We start from the raw sequence: 7,135 nt of genomic DNA, 5'->3' as shown, positions 1-7,135 counted from the left end.
ACATTTACTATCAAACTCTCTCACATTTACTATCAAACTCTCTCACATTTACTATCAAAGTAAGATTGTCAAGCTGGGACCAGTTTACAATTGTTTTTTTATGGATTATTAGTTTAGTTTTTATACCAGGACATCTGTAGTCTTTGATGATTCCTGTCAGAACTTCTGAACTTGTGCTGTTTGCCAAACACTCACAACTTCTTTTTATTATAATAATGAATTGACCTTATAACATATTTATCTCCGTGGTTACACCCCTGGAGGTGGTTCCTTTTATGTCAGACGTAGAACGTAACTTTTTCGTTTAAGCTAAAAGAAAGAACACAGAATAAGACACACACCAACTCGTCTGCTTTAACCTTAAAGGCTGAAATGATCAAAAAGTATAAAAATACAAAACTGCATCTAACATTCAGTTAATGGGTTACAAAATGTCCATCATATATTATTTAAAATCTTCTTGTTGATTTCCAGACTTTCACAAGTCAAGTCCTCAGTTTAAAAACTAATTTGCAAATAACCAAATGAAACTTTACTCAGCAGTCAGCCCTGTCGCCATGTTGTCAAGTTCTCTGAGTGACGGATGTTTGCTCAGCTTTGCCCACAAAGATTTAAGGTTTATTAGATTCAGGTTTGATTCATACTGTTACCAAAAACACACCCCCAAGTGAGGAAAGAATTAAAGAGGAAATGGAACCAAAATATTCTGATGGACTGATATAAAATGGTACCCGGTTAGAGAAACATCTTCTGGTTATAACAGAAACTTTTACTACATTAAAGCTCAGAATTCCAATTTGCTTTTCTGTGGTTTTCAATAGGACCAATCCAAACACAATAAAACTTGTTTTATGTATAAAAAAGATGGAAAAACTTACCGATGATGTCCTGATGAAGAGTTTAGCAGGTGCGCTGTCCTCTGTCTGAGACACACCCTTRTAAGAAAACCTCACAACAATGTCACATCAGAAACACACATTCTCTGTTAACACAATCCTGTTGGTAGAATAAAAGTGAAACGAGTGAACATCTTCATAAAGCTGCCTGATGCAAATGAAGCATGTTGCCCGTCCTGTTCAGGGACAATATGTTGGAGAACAAACACCCCTACAGCTGTGTTGTGTGCGTTAGTTTTTGGTTTTGTTTCCACCCTCACCTGCCCAGTCTCACTGAGTGATTGGTGATACAGAGATCATGTTACTCTGCTGCTGCTGCTGTGTAAATAATACATGATATAACCCCGGGCCTGAGCTGTGCTGCTGCCTCTGAATCATTTGTCATGTTTTGATCACAACAGCAAACAGAGCAAAAATTCTGAAAACAGATGCTTTTAGCTCCAACGTTGATTCAATGATGACTTTATGGCAGTTTCATTAAAATCCTTGCCTTGGACCATTAGTTTGAGGAACCTCTGGTGATGACTTTGTGTGAGTTTTAATCATTTTTGTCCAGTGTTTGATGAAATATTTCAAAGAGCTTCAATAGGATCTGAAGCATTCAGTGCAGCAAGGTTTTAAACTAAGGATTTAGGATTTCAAAGCTTCTGCAGTAATAATAAGAAACAACTGATTTCTTGCTTTTTTAAAACCCATTGGTTATTTATTACAGGTTTTAGTTTTGTTTCTGTTTGATTTATTGGTTTTTATCTTCCTCATCAGTTTGGTTTCTGTGTTTCCCATCATTGCCTCTAGATGTCCTCAACAGCTTTAGTCTCATCTTCAGATTTTGTCTCGGTTCAGAACATTCTCCACTTCACCTTTTAGGTTTTCTCAGCTTTTATCAGATCCTCATTGTTGTGTTTTTTCWTTCTTCTAATAGGTTCTTGGCAGCTGAGCTTACTTTCGTTTTTATTTGTTCTTTCTCTTTCTGTTTTGTTTTTAGTTTGCAAAAGCTTTGCTGAGTCATCCTCCAATTATGGGCTGCATCAAACCTGAACCAAAACAATCTTGACTATTATCTCCTTTAAAAGACCATTTTGAGATTCTTTAAATAACTGAAAATAGAGAAAGAAAAAGTTGAGAGTGAATCCATTGATCGTTTTCTTAAAAATACCCTTTAATTAAGTTTACACAAAGGAAAGGTCACATTTTTAAAWATGTTTCTAAAAAGTTTTCCTGGCAGCAGAAAASTTTTGATCATAAAAAAASAGRACGGACCTGTTTGATCTGATCCTGGAAACACTTTCAGTTTTATCTGAATTAATAAACCCATTTTACTCAGTTTTAAATTTGATAGTCATTTGTTGTACATCTAGTCTTTTATATACTATATATTTGCTGAGTCAGCATCACTTTTTGACATGGCTGGTTTCACCTGTTCCCCAATGTTTGCCTTGTATGTCTTCTTGAATGGGTGTTTCTTAACTGCCCCCTCCCCACTTCCCTGAATGTACAGCACCATGTGAATTTATTTCTTTGAAAGGTGCTATATAAATAAACTTTACTTACTTACTTTACACTTTTTAAAATATTTAACTTTATAAATATCTTCCTTATAGAAAGACATTAAGATCTTGTCAGTTCTTATCTTACATTTTGCATTATTTAGCACAAATCTTTTGATACATTTAGCCAACAAATCACATTTTGCTACTTTTATCTAGCCTTTCTTCTAGCTGGTGTTTTGCTTCTTTTAGYATTTAAACCTCAGCTTCACTTTTTTTTGCGGCTTCCTCACATGTTTTCAAAGAAAGTGTTTTATAGCTCTTATGTCTTACCGAAACCTCAAAAGTATTTTGTTGCCTTGTAAAGTTGGTAATGGATTGTCTCTGATTATRTCTGTTAGCAAAATATCTCATAAACCACCGGACCGATTTCACTWAACTTTTCAGAAAGTGACCATTGCATACACAAAAAAACTGAAGATAATTTTAAAAGGGCTGCATCGATACAATCTCTGATTTGGTTCAATACTTTAGTCTCACGATTCAATACATTTTGAAACAAAAAGAGAAATGTTCATGCCCTTCTTAACTTGTAATTTCTTAAAATTATTTGTTAACATTTTTTAACCTCAAAAGTCCAGTTTTTAAATAAAATATTGCTGAAACAGYRAGTTTCTCAGTGGATCTGTGCTCCACAATGCAGCCTAGCTGAAGYAGTCGAACACAGATCTACTGATCCTTCAACACAAATCATCTTCAGAAGACAAGCTGATAAAATAAATGTTAAAAATCTGTTTTGTTCCACATAGTGTGTATTGAATGGTTTGGTACAGGTATAGTTGCACTCCTATTTTAAGAATTTCTAATGGGGAAGAAAAGCTCACAGAAGACTAAACAACACTGAAATTATAAATTAAAACACTTAGTTAAAGATTGTAAACATTTTAAAACTGAACCTGGACTCAGGCTTCGACTAAAAAAATCAATCGATACTTATTTAACAATTAAAAAAAGAAGAAATTAAACAGGATCTGAAGACTGTGCTGGAATTAATAACTTTATACAGCAGTCATACATAAAAAAGAAAAACAGCAAAAAAGAGGAAAAACGGGACAGAATCAACACAAGAAGTCTGATCTGTTGCACAAGGCTGGCTGAAAATAAGTTTGTTTTGCACTTTTGTTCACACAATAATGATGCCAGGAGCACAGAGGAAAATACATCAAATAAAATATCTATAAATAACCAAAAAAAAAAAAAATCAACAACTTACACAACTAACCCTCTCAGAGAGGACGAAGGCAAAGCAGCAGGAAAAGTGCATCTATTAAACAAAAACAACACAATGCCAAAARGCTTCACAAAGGTGCTGATTTCTGAAAAACTGCATAGGAAGAAAATGTTTTCTTGGTTTTAATCTGAAATGTGAATGACATCAGTAGGTCAAGATTTTGTCTTCTGAATGAAAAATCCTAGAAAACAAAAAGAGCAATCCTCAAAGGCTCGAGCTAGGATTTATTTCTCTTAAAGGTACTCCATGCAAAGTGTTTCAAAGTGTTTCAAATATACTGAAATATGGGTTGATGTAAACAAAGCAGAGTCCAACGAAAACCATATGGAAGCTCGAGTCACAWGACTGACCTACATTAGCTCAGTGGGGTCCAATCCCGGTCCACCAGGGGGCGCAATCCTGCACCTTTCAGGTTATCACTCACTTGTTCACTCAAATGAAGCCATAAGCAGATAAAACATGTAAAACCTGCAGGATCTTTTCTTACCTCCTGTCACACTATAACATTTTAGACAACTTATGAAAAGTTTACTGCTGAAACAGGTGGCGTGATGTAAAAACAGCTCAGCATCCAAACAAATGGGACCACTGCAGTTTGACCTGTTTTCTGTCATTTCGGCTGGGTTTGTATGCAAACGTTGTTGACAATAGACCATTTCGTAGTTAAAAATGCACAGTGAAGCCTAGCTTATAAAACTCAATAAGCTCAAAAAGCACATTTAGATTTTTATGAAAAATCACATCTATGACCCTGAAGTAAAGTTTAATCAAATCAGTTTACAGCACATAYATCGGCTCGGTATAACGGTGTAAATTTATCTGTTGAAAAAGCAACCTGATCTTTTCCCCAATAAACCTTCTCTAAACGTGAGGTCGGCCCGCTTCACACATTTGTGATCTTTTCTAACTACGAAATGGACTGTTTTAAAACCTAAAACATTAATCAACAATATGAAAATAAAAACAATGTGCAGAATTTTATGGTTTGCTTTTTCATAACTTTGCAACGAGTACCATTAAGTGTTAGCATAGATTCTCAAAATGCAGTTACTACATATCTGTTTGTCATTTYGTCTTCATAAAGACCTTTTTTTGGCACAAAAATTAGTTTTTTGTGAACACATTAAAGAAAACAACTCAACTGCAGTTGGTGCAAAATGGCTACATACAGTTAGCTTGTGGGTAGCCTTTGCAACAGCTACTAATTTACCCACTTCTTTGTTTTTTTTTTCTATTTGAGAAAACATTTTATAGCTACAATACCTTAGTCATTTCATTTCACCAAGCCGCCATGTTCTGCACACGATGCAGACTCAGATACTGACCAATCAGAGAGCAGCTTTTGAAAATACGCATCTGAGGAAAACAAAACAGTCCAATAATTTCCATTTAGCTGTAAAACCTGCTAAAATGTGTTTTAACAGCAGCACAAACGAAAAGAAAACGAAATGGCAGTAAAATTATTACTGTGCTTACATTCATTCAGTGTAACTTCATGTGTTTTAAGCAGAGTTTAAGTATATTTACTTTGTTACAGCAATTAAGTAATTTTTTGAGGATTTGTGTTTTTTAAAATTATTACTTTTACTTTTATTTTGTTACATTTAAAACCTAAAAATTATACCTTTTACTTCTTTACAATTTAACGCAATTACGCATTTCAAAATTACATATAAATAAGTTTTTTGCCATCTTTAAGGTRTTTTTACTTTTACTTAGTATTTTTGCAAGTACTTTATAGACCTCTGGTTTTAAGATCCACATCAGTTTGTTTGCACAAATAAAACATAAATAATTTCTAATCCATTCCATAAGAAGCACCACTCGCTGTGTTTGTGTGTCTGTCTGAAAGCTCAAACACAAATACTGCATGTTGAGGAAAAACGATAAGCTGCATCGCACTGCGTTGGCACTCTGTCAGTTTTTGTTCTTCCGCTCGCTACATTACTTCACAGAAAAGATTTGTACACATTTCCAACATGCATCAGTATTTATAAAAAAGGAAGTGCTAATGCCCCTGGCAGTTGGTTTGGACGTGATGATGCTGCAAACAGAAGAGCCATGCATAGGTTAGCAGGTTGAAGCTACGGTACGTTGTGGTTTTACTCTGATTGAACTTTCTCATTTCTAAAAAGATCCAACTGTTTGTCACCAGACAGCAGTTTTGTKTGTTTGTAATGCAATTTCTTATGAAATGTGTTTTCTGAACTGAAACGCTGAAATCAGAGAGTACAGATTAAGTTTTGTTTTTTATGTTTCTGCATACTTTAGATCGATTTGTTTTAACGATTAGGTGAGYGTGAGAGAGCTAAAACATCACAGTGAAAGTATTAGAATCTGTTCCAGTCCAATTCGGTGGGAAACTCAAAGACATTTAAGGACTTTTAGTCATTTAAGAGATGAGAGCTCTAAATGTGGGTTAATCTGCTGCTGGAAATAATCTGACACATTAACCTTTCGCTGCTGTCCTGAGTTTTTTTTTTCAATTTTTTTAAACAAATCTAAACATTTCTAAGAGGTTTTAAAGAGTTGAGTCTCTGATGGGAACAGATGGACTTTAAGCCGATCAGTGAAACCTGAAAACAGCTTTAAAGAAATGAAAATAGTTTAAAATTTAAATTGGTCTAAGATTTCACAGTATAGAAGCTCAGCTTAATATTTAGTTTCCTGTTTCTTGTTTATAGGTTATTTACCAGCTAATCTCAGTGATTATACATGTTCTTCACATCTAATCTGTCTGAGCACGAAGATGCTTTTATTTGTATCATTTACATATTTTGTGAGAAGAAGCTGATTATTTACCGTATTTATTCGTGTATAATACGATCTCATGTATAGTACAACCCCCATTTTTTGAACTTCCTCTGGTGGGGAAACTTTTTTCAGGGATACAAACTTTTTCAGAACACCGGTAGACGGCAGCCATTACAGACGAACGTTTGTTGTTGTTCGAGGAGCGGCTCCATCACACACTAATGTCATTAAGCCATCAGGTTCCCCCCATGATCCTGTCCCTCCACGATTTTTTAAAGATATTTTATCTAGCATTGGGCAGCCTGTTCTTGCAATTATAAATAGCAGTCTGTCCTCAGGTGTGGTCCCTGCTAGTTTTAAACATGCAGTAGTGCAGCCACTGCTTAAAAAACCTGGCCTTGATCCCACAGTTCTGGCTAATTATCGACCTATTTCAAAGCTGCCTTTTCTTTCTAAGGTTTTAGAAAATATTGTGTACTGTCAGCTGACAGTTTTTAGATGACAATGGCATTCTGGAGGTTTTTCAGTCAGGTTTCAAAACTCGTCATAGCACAGAATCTGCTTTAATTWGAGTTTTTAATGACATCCTTTCTGCATGTGATTCTGGTAACCATGTTGTTCTGATTTTACTTGACCTAACTGCTGCCTTTGATACAGTAGACCACGACATTTTAATATTGCGATTACACCATGTTGTTGGTATTGAT

General features: G+C 34.9%; 1 protein-coding gene across 1 annotated transcript in view; it reads right to left on the bottom strand.

Annotated features, from left to right (window-relative positions):
• The window catches only part of gjb7 (gap junction protein beta 7), a 2,907-nt gene extending 2,016 nt beyond the window's left edge, over positions 1-891 (bottom strand). The window contains exon 1 of the mRNA XM_014003929.1: positions 879-891. The gene's annotated coding sequence lies outside the window, so the exon portion shown is untranslated. The remainder of the gene's footprint in view (positions 1-878) is intronic.
• Positions 892-7,135: the final 6,244 nt, after the last annotated feature.

This window comes from Austrofundulus limnaeus, unplaced genomic scaffold (assembly GCF_001266775.1).
Source record: "Austrofundulus limnaeus strain Quisiro unplaced genomic scaffold, Austrofundulus_limnaeus-1.0 Scaffold21, whole genome shotgun sequence".
Lineage (NCBI taxonomy): Eukaryota > Metazoa > Chordata > Actinopteri > Cyprinodontiformes > Rivulidae > Austrofundulus > Austrofundulus limnaeus.
This window is presented reverse-complemented; position numbering and strand designations above follow the sequence as displayed.